Genomic DNA, 15,674 nt, shown 5'->3' with positions numbered 1-15,674 from the left:
TGGATGTCTGGCAATAAGTGCATGTCTTCACCCAATTGCTGACCTGTTTTCAAAGGCTATGCCACACAAATTTGTTGGTTACCATCCAGACCATTGTTCTCATCGATGGATGTGCCAACACATGATCTGCATCAAATACCTGCCACTCCAGGCTACTGGAACGATTGGGCAAGGATGACCTGTAGATACATCACACAGGAGTTTTAGCTCCCCCGGGCCTACAGGAATTTCTTCCAGCTGCAGGTTCGAGTCTCCTGTTCCGTAACACAGAATTTCTTCATCCGCCTGTTGCACTTTCACAAGCACAACGTAGTCTACCCCTTGGGCTAAGGTCTGCACGGATTGTATGGTCAGGTGACACAGTGCACCTGCCACTACATTGGCCTTTCCTGAGATGTGTTTGATGGCTGTGAACTCAGAAATATATGATGTGTGTCTGTTGACGATCCAACCATGGATCTGATACCTTAGCAAAGGCAAATGTAAGTGGCTTGTGGTCCATAAAAACCGTGAAATGTCTGCCTTCTAGAAAGTACCTGACATGTCTGATAGCTAGGTACAGTGCCAACAATTCTCCATCAAAAGCACTGTACTTTGTGTTCTGGTGGTCTTAAGTGCTTGCTAAAGAAAGCCAATGGTACCCAATGCCTATCAATGTACTGTTTGAGCACCCCCTCCTACAGCTGTACTGGATGCATCCACTGTCAGGGCTGTTGGGACATCCATTCTTGGTGGACCAGCAATGCAGCATTAGCCAGTGGTTCCTTGAATGCTGCTGCTAATTCTTCATCCCAAGTGACATCCCTTGCCTTGCCTGACACCAGGGCGAAGAGGGAGCGCATGATGCGAGCCGCTGATGGTAGAAACCAGCGATAAAAGTTCACCATTCCAACAAACTCCTGGAGGCCTTTAACTGTGCTGGGCTTAGTGAATGTCCGGATTGCCTTGACCTTTGTTGGTAGTGGCTTGGCCCTGTGTTTGTCAATTCTATGGCCCAGAAAGTTGATGTTCACTAACCCGAATTGACACTTGGCCCAAACTCAGTTAAACAAGTGAAAAGCTTGCACAGGTGGGACAGATGTTCCTGACAACTGCGGCTAGTGATAAGTATGTTGTCTAGGTATATGAAGGTAATGTCAATATCGCGTCGCACTCTGTCCATTAAAAGTTGGAAAGTCTGCATGGCATTTTTGAGCCCAAATCGCATCCTTCTAAATTCAAAAAGGCCAAAAGGTGTAATAATAGCCATTTTTGGAATGTCATGCTGGTGGACCAGGATTCGATGATACCCCTGGACCAGGTCCACCTTGGAAAAGATACGGCCCTGCAGGTTGGACATGAAGTCCTGTAAATGCGGTACTGGGTAGCGATCTGGTGCAATAACCTTATTCAACCTACAGATTTTACTACAAGGTCTCCATCCATCTGCAGCCTTGAGTAGCATGTGAAGTGGGGAGGTCCAATAGCTATTGGACTGTTGTACAATACCCATGTCCTCCATCTTTTCTAACACTTCTTTAGCCAGACGGTTTATCTGGAGGAAGCTTGCGAACTCGGGCATGCAACGGTGGTCCTTCAGTTGGTCTGTGGTGTTGCACCCCATGTTTTGGCATTGCTGAGGTGAATTGCAGCATAATTATTGCTGGGAATTCCAACAACCTGGCGAATTCATTCTCCGAAAGCATCTAAATGCAGGGCTGGCAGCTTGGCCTCACCTGGGGTGAAGGTCTGGAAGGTGTTGGTATGAACAAGCCTTCATCCTTCCAGATCAACCAGCAGCCTATGTGCTCTGAGAAAATTAACTGCCAGTAGCGGTTGTGCAACTGCAGCCAATGTGAATGTCCATGTGAACTTAGTATTGCTGAACTAAAGTGGGATCCTACATGTGCCAAAGGTCTGGATAGTTCTGAAGTTTGCGGCTTTCAATGATGGCCCACGTTTTCTGTTACATGTTTCATGCCCCGAAGGGGGAAGCACACTGATCTCAGCTCCTGTACCCACCAAAAAACACAGTCTGGTATGTCTATCCCAGACACACAAAAGGTTGTCTCGATGGCCATTCGCCACAGCTAATAGTGATGGCCGGCTCTGGCGTTTCCCTGAAATACACAGGGTGATCAGCAGTGGTGAGCCTCTGCACCCCATCATTGATGGTAGAAACACCAATGGATGCTATCTTCGTCCCATTGTCTCCTGGTCCTCCTGGTCCTCTGGCAGTCTGACAATGGATTTGATTGACCCTGCTGCTGGTCTAATGTTGAAGTTGGATGGTCCTGCTGCTGTGAATGGGACCTGATGACCTGTCCTACAGATGTCATGCTTTCTTGCTTAGCTTACCATAGAATGTTAGCATGCGCCGCGACTCTCCATGGGTCACTGAAATCCTCATCGGTTAGGAGTATGTGGATATCTTCTGGCAACTGCTCCAAGAAAGCCTGCTCAAATATGAGGCAGGACCTATGCCCTTCCGCTAGTGCCAGCATTTCATTCATGAGTGCGGAAGGGGTCCTGTCTCCCAAGCCATCAAAGTGAAGTAAACGGGCCATTCACTCACATCGTGAGAGGCCAAAGGTATGGATGAGCAGACTTTTGAGCACCATATACTTGCCCTCCTCCGAAGGCTGCTGCAGAAAACTGGAAACTTAGCATGCCATCTCTTGATCCAGGGCACTTACTACGTAGCAGTACCACGTGGAATCAGATGTTATCTGCCTCAACTGGAATTGGGCTTCTCCTTGGTCAAACCACACACGTGGTTGTGAAGTCCAAAATGTTAGCAGTTTCAGAGCCACAACATGGAGTGAAGAAAAATTTTCCATGTTGGGGTCCAAATATCGTTTGGATCATTGGGGTCACCAATGTAGCAAAGTATTCTACACTGAGCTACTATGGACGTCGGTGTGCACATTGTGGAATCGCTGTACATGTTGTCAAGTTGATGTATATGTGGAGAAGTCGATGTAGACACTGTGGAGTCTAGTGCAAGAATTACACCTCCAGGCTTGTCTGCTGGGCTTATGTACATCACTACTTCTGTCACATGGACAGGAAGTGACATTATCACCCCAACCTAAATATTAATATTAACACAGATCCATTACGGTGATCCATTTATCTGTATTCTCAGATCTTTTTTCTTCATTCCATTAGTTCCTCACCTTCCAAAAATTCTTAATTGTTTTTTTAAAGTTGTTTTATGTATATGGATGATCTTGATAAAGCTGTATCAATATCGCTGTTTTAATCTATTGTGTTTTGGAGTCAATTTAGACTTTGCAACTGATTTAAGTTTGAAAGTTGGCAAAAAAATCTGTGGATTTATATTGACAAAATTCAGCAACTGCACAGTAAAAATATGAATAAAATTATGCCACTGAAATTATTCATAACAGAAGAAGAAAATGTATTTTAAAGGACAAAATGTGTAAAAAACAATTATAATTATAATATTTGTTAGTGCTTTGTTGATTGCAGTATGTTATATGTACATATGACCTTGTGTAAAGATTTTACCATTTTTCAAAGTAGAATTAATTGATAAGCATGAACCCCATCACACCCTTCAGTTTCCTTTTACTTCTACACTCAAACTGATTGACTGAGAAAGTATTTTAATCTTTATTTTGGACATCTGGAATGCAGCATCAATCAAAACACAACAGACTGCAATAAATGTAATATCTCACTGCTCATCATTTTTGGCACATAGAATCTGACTCAATTTCATCCTATATTCAAAGAGAAAATAGAGATAAATCTCATTCTGTACCTGTTTTAAACCATTTGACTAAAAATATATTGAACCATTTTTAAAATTGGTCAATGAGAAAACATTTTATAAATCTGTACAAGGAATGAAATTCCATGCAATCAAACTGTCAATGAGAAATATAGCACAGAAACAGGACTTTCAACCCATCGAGTCTGCTGTGAACTTCAAACATCCATTTACACAAATTCTACATTAATTCTATTTTACTCTTCATGCATTCTCATCAACTCCTCCCAGATTTTACTATTCACCTGCAATTTACAGAGGTCAAAATTCCGATCCACATTGGGATGTGAAAGGAAACTCGAGCACCCGGAGGAACTCAATACAGTCATGGGGGTCAGGCAGCATCTGCGAAGAGAGAAACAGAGTGAAGTTTTAGGTCATTGACCTTTCAACAGAACAAGGAAAGAGTAGTGATGTTTTAAGTTGCAGAATTTGCATGGAGAGAACAACGGAAACATCTAGGTGAGACCAAAGTGATGCAAATTGTGGTGTTAATTACTAGTGAAGATGGCACTGTAAATACAAGGGATGAAAGAGGAAAGAGAAAAACAAGAGGTGCAAAACACTATTGAAAATGAAATACTTAGCACGGCAGTTGCTAGAAATCTGAAATAAAAGGAAATGCTGGAGGAATGAAATTCCATGCAATCAAACAGTCAATGAGAAATATAGCACAGAAACAGGACTTTCAACCCATCGAGTCTGCTGTGAACTTCAAACATCCATTTACACAAATTCTACATTAATTCTATTTTACTCTTCATGCATTCTCATCAACTCCTCCCAGATTTTACTATTCACCTGCAATTTACAGAGGTCAAAATTCCGATCCACATTGGGATGTGAAAGGAAACTCGAGCACCCGGAGGAACTCAATACAGTCATGGGGGTCAGGCAGCATCTGCGGAGAGAGAAACAGAGTGAAGTTTTAGGTCATTGACCTTTCAACAGAACAAGGAAAGAGTAGTGATGTTTTAAGTTGCAGAATTTGCATGGAGAGAACAAAGGGAACATCTAGGTGAGACCAAAGTGATGCAAATTGTGGTGTTAATTACTAGTGAAGATGGCACTGTAAATACAAGGGATGAAAGAGGAAAGAGAAAAACAAGAGGTGCAAAACACTATTGAAAATGAAATACTTAGCACGGCAGTTGCTAGAAATCTGAAATAAAAGGAAATGCTGGAGGAATGAAATTCCATGCAATCAAACAGTCAATGAGAAATATAGCACAGAAACAGGACTTTCAACCCATCGAGTCTGCTGTGAACTTCAAACATCCATTTACACAAATTCTACATTAATTCTATTTTACTCTTCATGCATTCTCATCAACTCCTCCCAGATTTTACTATTCACCTGCAATTTACAGAGGTCAAAATTCCGATCCACATTGGGATGTGAAAGGAAACTCGTGCACCCGGAGGAACTCAATACAGTCATGGGGGTCAGGCAGCATCTGCGAAGAGAGAAACAGAGTGAAGTTTTAGGTCATTGACCTTTCAACAGAACAAGGAAAGATCAGTGATGTTTTAAGTTGCAGAATTTGCATGGAGAGAACAAAGGGAACATCTAGGTGAGACCAAAGTGATGCAAATTGTGGTGTTAATTACTAGTGAAGATGGCACTGTAAATACAAGGGATGAAAGAGGAAAGAGAAAAACAAGAGGTGCAAAACACTATTGAAAATGAAATACTTAGCACGGCAGTTGCTAGAAATCTGAAATAAAAGGAAATGCTGGAGATACCCATCAGATCAGGCAGCATCTGTGGAGTGAAAAAGCTGGACTATCGTTGCTGGTTCGTGACCTTACGTTGGAAATGGCAGGTTTTGGGATTGGTTAGTACTGACAAAACTGGAAAGGTTTAAGATTGTATAAGATTGCTCGTTGAAGTTAGTGAAATGTATGTAATTTTTTGAGGGCTGGAATAGATGAAGGTTGGAAAATGAAATGCTATTTATCAAGCCAATGTTGAGCTTCATAGAAGCAGTGTATGAGGTCGAAGACAGAAAGTCAGAATGGGAGTGCGATGATAGCTGGAACATCAGAAAAATTAGAGGGTAAAACATGTAGTATTCTAAATGTCTTGACAAGATGTCGTTGGTTTGGAATGAGGTTCAAGTTCAATTTCAAGTTTATTGTCAGAGTTAATTGTCATGACATCAGATGCAACTCTGAAATTCTTTTCCCTGTGGGCCAGGCAGCATTTCTACTTAATTGTAACTATAAACTGTAATCAAGAATAAAAGATATGTGCACAAAGGAGAGAAATGTAAACAAGAAAGAAATGTAAATAAACTGACAGCACAAAACAGAAAAAGCAAATATTAAGTAATAAATAACATGTAAAGAGAGGGTCCTTAAATGAGTCTCTAATTGAGTTTGTTGTTTAGGAGTGTTATAGTGTAGCGGTAGCAACCGTTCCTGAACCTGGTGGTACGAATCTTCTGGCACCTACACCTTTTCCCTGATGGCAGCAGAGAGAACAGAGAATATCCTGGGTGGTGTTGATCCTTGATGATTGCTACTGCTCTCCGATGGCAGTGTTCCATGTAGATTTTTTCCATGGGAGAGTTTTGCCTGTGATGTACTGGGCTGTGTCCTCTACCTTTTGCAGAGTTATTGGTGCCTCCATACCAGGCCCATGATGCAGTCAGTCAGCACACTTTCTACTACACATCTGTAGAAGGTTTTCCAGCTTTACGATGTCATAGTGAACCTCCACAAATACCTGACGAATTAGAGGTGCTGATGTGCTTTCTTCATGGTGGCATTAGTATGATAGGCCCAGGAAAGATCCTCTGAGATATTGACTCACAGGAATTTAAATTTGCTCATCCTCTCCACCAATGATATCTTGATCATACATCTCCAGTTTCCCTTCCTAAAGTCTATAATCAGGTCCTTGGTTTTGGATGCTCGTGCACCATTCAGTCAAGTTTTCAATCTTCCTCCAATATGCTGACTTGTCACCATTTTTTTTGTACATCCTACTACTGTGATATCGTCAGCAAATTTGTAAATGATGTTTTTGCTGTACCGAGCCACAAGTCATAGGTGTAAAGCGAGTAGAGCAAGGGGCTAAGTATGCAGCCCTGTTGCACTCTGGTGCTCATGGAGATTGTGGAGGCAATGTTCTTGCCAATCCACCATCTAATCTATAATTATCTTACAAATAATAGTCAACTGGACTATTTCTGTTTTGGTGATCTGTGTTTAAACATTCTCACACATGTTGAAGATGGGGTAAGACTTGACCATCATGAATTGTTCCTTGTATATTTGTAATTAGACTTATGATCGCTTACACTTTTCCCTTATAAAAAGCAGACAATGTACCAGAAGCTTGTAACAGAGAATCGCACTTAATCCAAGAATGATTTGGCACTTTTGTCAATAAACATATTTTTTAAAAACTTGATAACGTTAATCATGGTGATCAAATAACAGTGGATTCAAACCAAGATCCAATTTAAATAAGTTTAAAACTGAGTCTTGACATGGAAATACTCAGATCATGTAAATTATCTACTCTCAGGCCTTCTAATAATTTCCAAGGTCTGTATTAAGCAATGGATTTTTAAAGATTTATTATCTTGTCTCTCAGAAAGCCCACCCATGTGCTGAAGTAGATAGATTTTAGATCCATGAAACAAAGAAGAGATATAGGCTGTCATTTGCTCAGCAAACTGTTCTCTATTTCCCTGGATTGCAGCATTGCAGATTCCTGGGTGAAAGCATTTATCTCTTTTAACAAGGACTCTCCTTGATTTGATTTGGCCGTCCTGCCCATAAACGATATATCTTTTTACATGCTGTTTTGGAAAGTCCATTTCATCAGACTGAAACCAGAAACAATGGTTTATTTTGTTAGGAGATATTAAATGAGTTATGTTTAATTGAGAGAAATATAAATGGCATAGTGCTGCATTGAAAGCAAATAATGAAAAAAAATCTATGTAGCCTATTAGGGATTGATTATATGAAAGACAGATAAGACTGAAATTGTAAGAGGAGGACATATAATTAACTTACAAATATCAATGGTGGATTTTTGCATCTGATTGTGCAATATTATAAAATAGCATCAAAGATTGTGATTGTGTACTAAAATAATTTTCTGAGAATACACAGGAGGTGCCAAAAATAAATTATGCTAGAGTCAAGTTTATTGACATCTGATTTTACCGAAAAACCAGCGATCTCCAGTCCTCAGTGCAAAACATGCAGACACATGACCAGACATAACTCACCTACAGACAAACAATACATATGCAGGTCAGGTATTTCATCTATACAAATAAACAAATGAATATTGTTTCATGGATATGGGAGTCTCATATATGCTGGGCCAAAAGCGTTAATAAAAGACATTTCACAAGTGCAGTTAAATGAAATATGACATAAATTTTAATTTAAATAAACCTAAGGAGAATGGTCCTTATTGGTGAAGTTATTTGAAATATATGGAAATGCTTCAGATTTCAATAAGGCAAAAAATTTAATCAGATTAACATGCTGGCATTTCATTAATATGGAAATTAAGGATATTTTGCACTCTTTTTGGTTGCATAAAGAGAAGCTGGGTTATAATGACAACCTTGGGTAGATTTAAGATAGAGGTATGTTGAGGGCAGGAGTTGAATAAAATTCAGGAATTTTCAAAAACTTGTCTCTGTCTTCCAGGATTAATGCCCTTGACTGCCGGAAAGAATTCCACTCTCTGCTTTAATTAATGCACATGGGTGAGTTATGAATGAGCATAATACACTTATGAGACTGGTGCACAATCAATAATTACAAAAGACTGAACTGTGAAACTGACAGGCTTTTATAACTATAGAATGGAACACCCGTCAACCTCATTGATTGATCAAGGCAGAGTGAAATGGGGACCATGCAAAGGGCTATGGGTAGGATTGGTCTCAGGATGTGTGTCAAGCCACCAGCCGTCAATCATCGCATAACAGTGGTTTAACACACAGACATTAATTAAATGTTGGAAATTTTCATTGACTTTGCTCTAAATTTTAAATCTCTAGCAGAGACTTCTTGGAGTTCAGGAAACAGTCTTGAAAAGCAAAAGTGACACGCAGGCTACATTTACATTGGAAGAGGAAGGCCACCATCAATCACAGCAGTAACACAAAATCAGAGTCAGGGAGTTCTGCAGCATAGAGTACAGGGGAGGGATGTATAAGAAAGGAAACACAGAGCAGTGCAAGGATTAGGGGAAGGGAAAGATAGAGGAGAGAGACTGTAGAGGAGGGAAAGAGTGGAGGAGGGGAAGGGTAGCAGAGGAGAAGTTCAGAGGAAGGCAATATAGTGGAGGGGAAATGTACAGAGGATTAAGAGTTAAGTAACAAAATACTGTCTATTCCTCTAACTGGCCACAAACTGCATTTTTGTGTTACAAACTCCTGTTTTATTTAGTGAGAGTCACTTTGTGGGTTGGTGCAGGCTGCAACCATTCACAGTTTTCACAATATTTACATACTGCTTGGCACCATCAGTTCCAAACTATAAACAAGGTTGATGCTCTCAACTAAGACCAAGAACGATGGTTATTTATTTGGAGAAAACAAATGGTGAGAGAGAGTCACGTGATTATGAGTCATGTGATTGGGGCACTTAAAGAAACAGAATTCAGTATTGATCAGTACAGAGGTGGAATGACTGTGTGCAAATAGACATTTCTGCGGATTCTTCTTGTCAGGGGAATTATTGAATCACTGTGACCATTGTAATGATTATTTTGATTGACTCGTATCTGGATAAAGGAAACAGGAGAATTTCTGCATTGGATCATGGCCATTGTGATGGTCATTCCAACTGACCTGTGCTTGGGTTTTGAAAGCATCATGGAAGTCATGCATTTGTTTCCCCTGTACAAGGAAAAGGTGAGTTGTGACAATCATTCGTATGAAAGGACATTTCTCTGGAAGCAACTTGACAAGGATTTGTGAGTTTTCAGCAGTCTGATCATTCAGTCTCTCACCTCCTTCGTAATTACTTCTGAACATCAGTTTAAAACACTGAGTTTCAACATAGGATTTCTAAGACTGAACTTTGGGAATTACTTTACAGAATTGTGCCTAAGCAGTAATGGTTTGGGTATTCCACACACACACAAGTATATTCACATATAGTTGGGGTAGATTAAGTACAATGTTATATTATTAGTAATTATTAATAAATATTTAAAAAATAACTCTGTTTTGGTGAATTTCTATTGCTGCTGGTCTGTGATGTAACAGTGGCTTGGTGAAAATTAAGTTATTACATGTGAAATTATGATTGAAAATGCTCAGGAGGGAAGATACATATTGTGTGAATGTAAAAATATTATTTTTCTTGTTTAAAATGGTCCTCAGTAAAATTAATTTGAAGCTTTTAAAAATAATTTGGCAGTTCAGTGATTCAAAATACTCCCAATCAGTAAAAGACCTGGCTAATTAAAGTTAATCAAATGGAATGAATGATTTATTTCGATTGATGAATACAAATACTGTGTTTGCTCACCATTCACAGCTTTTTATCATATTTTATTGGACACTATTTGTGTAGAAGCCATTTTTACTGGGTTTCTGTTGCATGGAAATATAATTATCAGGCTGCCTAGTAGGCTCCATTTTCTCCACTCATATTTATTCATCCATTTCTGATTAATGGGCAGCAGTGGTAAGACCAAGATTTATTATCCATCCCCAATCATCCTTAAGAAACTCGTGATGAGCTGCTTTTTCTGAACCTCTGCCATTGTTGGTGAAAATAATTTTGTAAGGTAAGAAGTCTTATTATTTAGATTGGTCCAATATTTAAATAATTGTAGCCATATGCTATGAAGAAACACACACACTCGCAGTGTGGGAGGTTAAGCTCTGCCTTTATTGAGGCTGGAAATGCTCCTTTTATACAGTTGGAGTTCCCGCCATTTGGTTGATTGGCTGACATCAGCCGCATGAATAACAAAAACGGAATTCCTGCCCGTGGGAACATTCCTGCATATGTGTACCCTTCTTCCCCAGCCTGATATTGTTCTGTTAGCTGGGCAGCCTGGCCAGTGCCATTTTAGGGCTGCTGGTCTTGTATTGCCCCAGCTTCCAACCGTGTTGGTTCACTATGCTAGGGGTCGCCTTAGTGAGTTATGCCACTGTTTATTACTGCGCATTGTGCCAGCCCGATCTTTGGGGGGGCCACAACATGACCCCCACCCCCAAAACCAGTGCCACAGTTCATAGGGTCTGTGGATGTAGTCCTCAATGTCTTTGGTGGTCTGCCTCTGCGTCGAGGTGCTGGCATCTCCAAGGGTTGTGTCAGGTCCATGTGTGCCGGCTTGAGCCTGTCTGTGGTGAAAACCTCTGATTTGCCACAGATATCTAGTTCAAAGGTGGCCCTGTTGTTCCAGATGACTGGGAAGGGGCCTTTGTAGGTCCTCTGTAGCGGTGGACAGTGTGGCCCTCTGAGCATGATCACGTACTCAAAGTCTTTGAGGTCTTTGTAGATGTTGAACTTGGCTTGCCTGTGTCTGGAGGGTGGGGTTGGAGCCAGGTTACTGACCTTTTCACGCAGCCTGTCCAGGAAAATGTTTGTGTCCTCCTGTTGATCTCTGGCTGGTGGGACAAAATCCCTGGGGACCATGAGTGGAGTTCTGTAGTCAAGTTTGGTGGAGGATGTGCGGGGGTCTTCTTTTGGTGCTGTACGAATGCCCAGCAGAGCCTACAGGAGTTCAGTAGATGAGCTCGGCAGAGGATGTGTGGAGGTCTTGGTGCTGTATGAATGCCCAGCAGTGCCCACAGCAGTTCGTCCACCCAATTGGCGCCCTTGAGTCTGGTCATTAGGGCGGCCTTGAGGCGCCTGTGGAAGCACTCCACCATCCCATTGGACTGCAGGTGGTATGCTGTTGTGTGGTGTAGCTGAGCACATCATAGGTTGGCAATGTTGGTCCATAGGCTGAAGGTGAATTGTGCGCCTCTGTCGGAGGTTATCTGGTGTGGTAGTCTGAATCTTGCTACCCAGGACGATAGGAGTGCTTTGGTGAAGGACCTGGTGGATGTGTCAGCCAGGGGATTGCTTCTGGTTATCGGGTGAACCGGTTGGCCACCATGAACAGGTAGCGGAAACCCTGTGAGACTGTTAATGGCCCCACTATTTCCACGTGAATGTGGTCAAACCTTCGTTCCGTTGGCTCGAAAGACTGCGGGGGGGACCTTGGTGTGCTGCTGTACCTTGGCTGCTTGGCACTGCTTGCACAACTTGGCCCACCTGTTGACTTGTTTCCGCAATCCATGCCATGTGCACTTGCTGGCCACCGACCGGATCATAGTCCTGATTGATGGATGTGCCAGCCCATGGATGGAGTTGAAAACTTGTTGCATCCATCCAATTGGGATGATAGGTTGAACCTACCAGGTGGCCACATCGCACAGGAGGGTAGTGTTATTTGTGCCGACTGGGATGCCCTGATGCTGCAGCCCTGTGACGGCGGTCTTGTACTGAGGTATCTCATCGTCCTGCTGCTGTGCCTCCACCAGTGCCATGAAGTCCAGTCCATTGGCCAGAGAGTGGATGCTCTGTCTCGACAAGTTGTCCGTGACCACTTTGGCTTTTCCTGAGATGTGCCTTATGTTTGTTGGTGGTGTACTCCGAGATGTAAGACAAGTGTCTCTGTTGGCGGGCCGACCAGGGATCGGAGATCTTAGCCAGGGTGAACATCAGTGGCTTGTGGTCCCTGAAAGCCATGAAAGCCCTTCCCTCTAGGAGGTACCAGAAGTGGCAGATGGCTAAGTACAGCACTAGTAGCTCTCTGTTGAAAGCACTGTACTTTAGCTCAGGGGGCCGCAGATGCTTGCTGAAGAAAACTAGCGGACGCCATCTTCCTTCTATCTGCTGCTCTAGAAGACCACCAATTACTGTTCTTGAGGCATCGATTGTGAGGGCTATGGGTGTATCTGGCCTGGAGTGGGCCAGGAGTGCAGCATTAGCCAGGGCTTCCTTCACTTCCACAAATGCTCATGCAGAGTTGTCATCCCATGTCAAGTCCTTCGCATTGCCAGTCATCAGGGTGAAAAGTGGGTGCATCACTCAAGCAGCTGCAGGGATGAACCTGTGATAAAGGTTGATCATCCCCACAAACTCCTGTAGTCCTTTGGTCGTACTGGACCTCAGGAAGTTGTGGATGGCCTCCACCTTGCTGGGTAGTAGTGTGGTATAATCCTGTGGCCCAGGAAATCAATTGTGCTTAGTCCGAACAGTCATTTGACTAGGTTGATAGTAAGGTCAAACTCACGTAGGCAATTGTAGAGGTTTCGGAGGTGTTGTAGATGTTCTTGCCTGGTTCTGCTCACCACCAGGATCTCATCTAAGTAGACAAAGGTGCTGTCCAGGTCTTGGTCATTAGGTCTTTGAAGGCAGTGTAAGTGCCTTCTGTTGGTGGCCTGTGGATGAAGTTGGCCACTGTCTGCAGTCTCTGGATCCAGGGTGCTGACTACGTGGTTGTACTGTGTGGTCTCAGATGTGATGCCCCGAATCTGGAACTAGCCTCAGCCTTGTTGAACCACACTCCGGGTTGAACTGTCCAGAAGGTCTGGAGCTTGAGGCTAACTGCGCTGATTGCTGCTTCGTTATCCATCACTAGGTTTACATTCTGGCTAAACTGTCAGGGTCACCAATTGTAGCCAACTGCTACAAAGAAACACGCACACTCGCAGTGTGAGAGGCTAAGCTCTGCTTTTATTGAGGCTGGAAATGCTCCTTTTATACAGTTGGAGTTCCTGCCATTTGGTTGATTGGCTAACATCAGTTGCATGAATAACAAAAATGGGATTCCTGCCCGCAAGAACATTCTTACATATGAGTACCCTTCTTCCCCAGCCTGGTGTTGCTCTGATAGCTGGGCAGCCTGGCCAGTGCCACTTTAGGGCTGCTGGTCTTGCATTGCCCCAGCTTCCAACCGCACCGGTTCACTATGCTTGGGGTCACGTTAGTGAGTTATGCCGCTGTTTATTACCATGTGTTGAGCTGGCCTGATCTCCACGGTTATGGGCCGCCACAATATATATAAATAGCTCCGATAGCTCAAATTATACAACTGCACTGCCATGATAGATGGTGGTGGAACCTTTTTCTGTTAGGAAGCAAGAGCTCTGTCGATCCTAAATGTAGGCATTAATATTTAGAGCATACATTTTATTTTTATTGATAGAGGTAGACTTAGATATGATTTAGAATTTGTCAAGCGTCACACTCTGATTTGTTTACCTCCACAATGGGAATGTTTATGCAATTTGCTTAATGTGCTTCTTTGTCATCATCATTCTTATCACACTGGATAAAGAATTGGCTAACAAATTGAAAACAATGATTTAAGACCAGTTGTTTTCCTAATTTGAAGGATAAATATAGCCCCAGCTTCCTCCCACCCTATCTATCTGTGATGACACTTTCAGAAATCTATGGATTTGTACCTCAAGGTCCCTCCTTTCCATCAATACTTCCTAGGCCCTATCCTTTCCTTCCCAGTGATACACTTACTGGCCTGTAATTTTCTGGCTTATCCCTGCTGCCCCTCTTGAGTTAGGGAACAACATTTGCTATCCTCCTGTCATTGAGAACTTTATCCTGCAGCCTGACAAGATGCAAACAAATTCCCATCAGATGTCAACAATCTGCTCTGTTGCATATGTTGCATTAGTCCCAGGGATGTAACCATTCTTATTTGTACCAAAGTTGCAAGAGACGACAAATGGAACCTGAGGAGATTAGCATTAGAGAAAGGCAAAGATATGAATCAAAGATAAAGAATATAATTTAAATGCATTGGGAACTTTACTCTTCTTGTTGAAGTTGATGGAAGTAGAATCTGATGAGCAACCTGATTTAACCTGCAGAGCATGTGGAACAGGGGATGGATTCCCAGTCACTGTCTTTCAAGGAGAAGAGAAGTTGAAGGAGCCATTCCAGAGCAGCCAAATATATCATATTATAGTTGAACAAAAACAGCACAGATGTTTAAGAGGCCAGAATTGGAAGCACATTGGTATCCTAAAGAATTGTAGGGCTGGAGAAGATTTCAGAGCCATCTGAAGGGGTGGTTATGCAAGGATTTGAAGGTGAAAGTTCATGGATGTAGAATCCCGTTTATTAAAAGCCAAAGTGTAGCCTTCTTGTTATGTCCTTGATGCTTCAAAACTATTGTCTGTGCTTGTCTGGAGAAGGAATTAACTGGTCTCAGTGCAGTTTGAAATAAGCTCTGTGTTCTGGAATTGTCGCATGAGCAACACTCCACCCTTTAACTTCCCTCTAATTGCTCTTAATTTTCAAGCTTCCATCTCATTACTGCGCTAACACAGCCAACGTTGATCATTTTGTTTAGCAGATTAATGAATACACGTGGAGTGTAATTATACATCAATTTCATCAGCGGGATCTAAAAGATGCCGATTAAAGTCAAAGTTGTACATCTTTAATCAGTGAAATTATAAATCTTTGGGTAGCTTTTTGGTGATTTGTGGTTGTGGTTGTAGATGTCCAATCCAAATTCCAGCAATCCTCAGCTGTCAAACATTTCAATCCTGAGTTCCTCATTTCGAATTGTATTGCCTTCTGGCTCAACTTCTTTCATACTTTTTTTTTGTTCGTTACCGATGCCATCTGTACAACCTCTTCCATCTGAATGAAAAATCTGCCATCCACATCATAGGTTGCAGTTTGTTCAACTATAATTTCTGCTTCCACATAGCATTTAAATTATTTTCTTTATCTTTGATTCATATCTTTGCCTTTCTCTAACGCTAATCTCCTCAGGTTCCATTTGTCGTCTCTTGCAACTTTGGTACAAATAAGAATGGTTACATCCCTGGGACTAATGCAACATATGCAAGGCTGTTATCAGAGA

At 42.0% G+C, this 15,674-nt stretch overlaps 1 long non-coding RNA gene across 6 annotated transcripts in view; it reads left to right on the top strand.

Moving 5' to 3' along the window:
• Positions 1-15,674, top strand: part of LOC138739331 (uncharacterized) — a 334,221-nt gene that overhangs the window by 148,649 nt on the left and 169,898 nt on the right. For all 6 annotated transcript variants that reach the window (XR_011342172.1, XR_011342173.1, XR_011342174.1 and 3 more), the window contains exon 6: positions 8,465-8,523. This is a non-coding gene — a long non-coding RNA (uncharacterized lncRNA). The remainder of the gene's footprint in view (positions 1-8,464; positions 8,524-15,674) is intronic.

This window comes from Narcine bancroftii, chromosome 7, assembly GCF_036971445.1.
Source record: "Narcine bancroftii isolate sNarBan1 chromosome 7, sNarBan1.hap1, whole genome shotgun sequence".
In the NCBI taxonomy this organism is placed as follows: Eukaryota; Metazoa; Chordata; class Chondrichthyes; order Torpediniformes; family Narcinidae; genus Narcine; species Narcine bancroftii.
The sequence above is the reverse complement of the archived record's forward strand: the minus strand, read 5'-3'. Positions and strand labels throughout refer to the sequence as shown.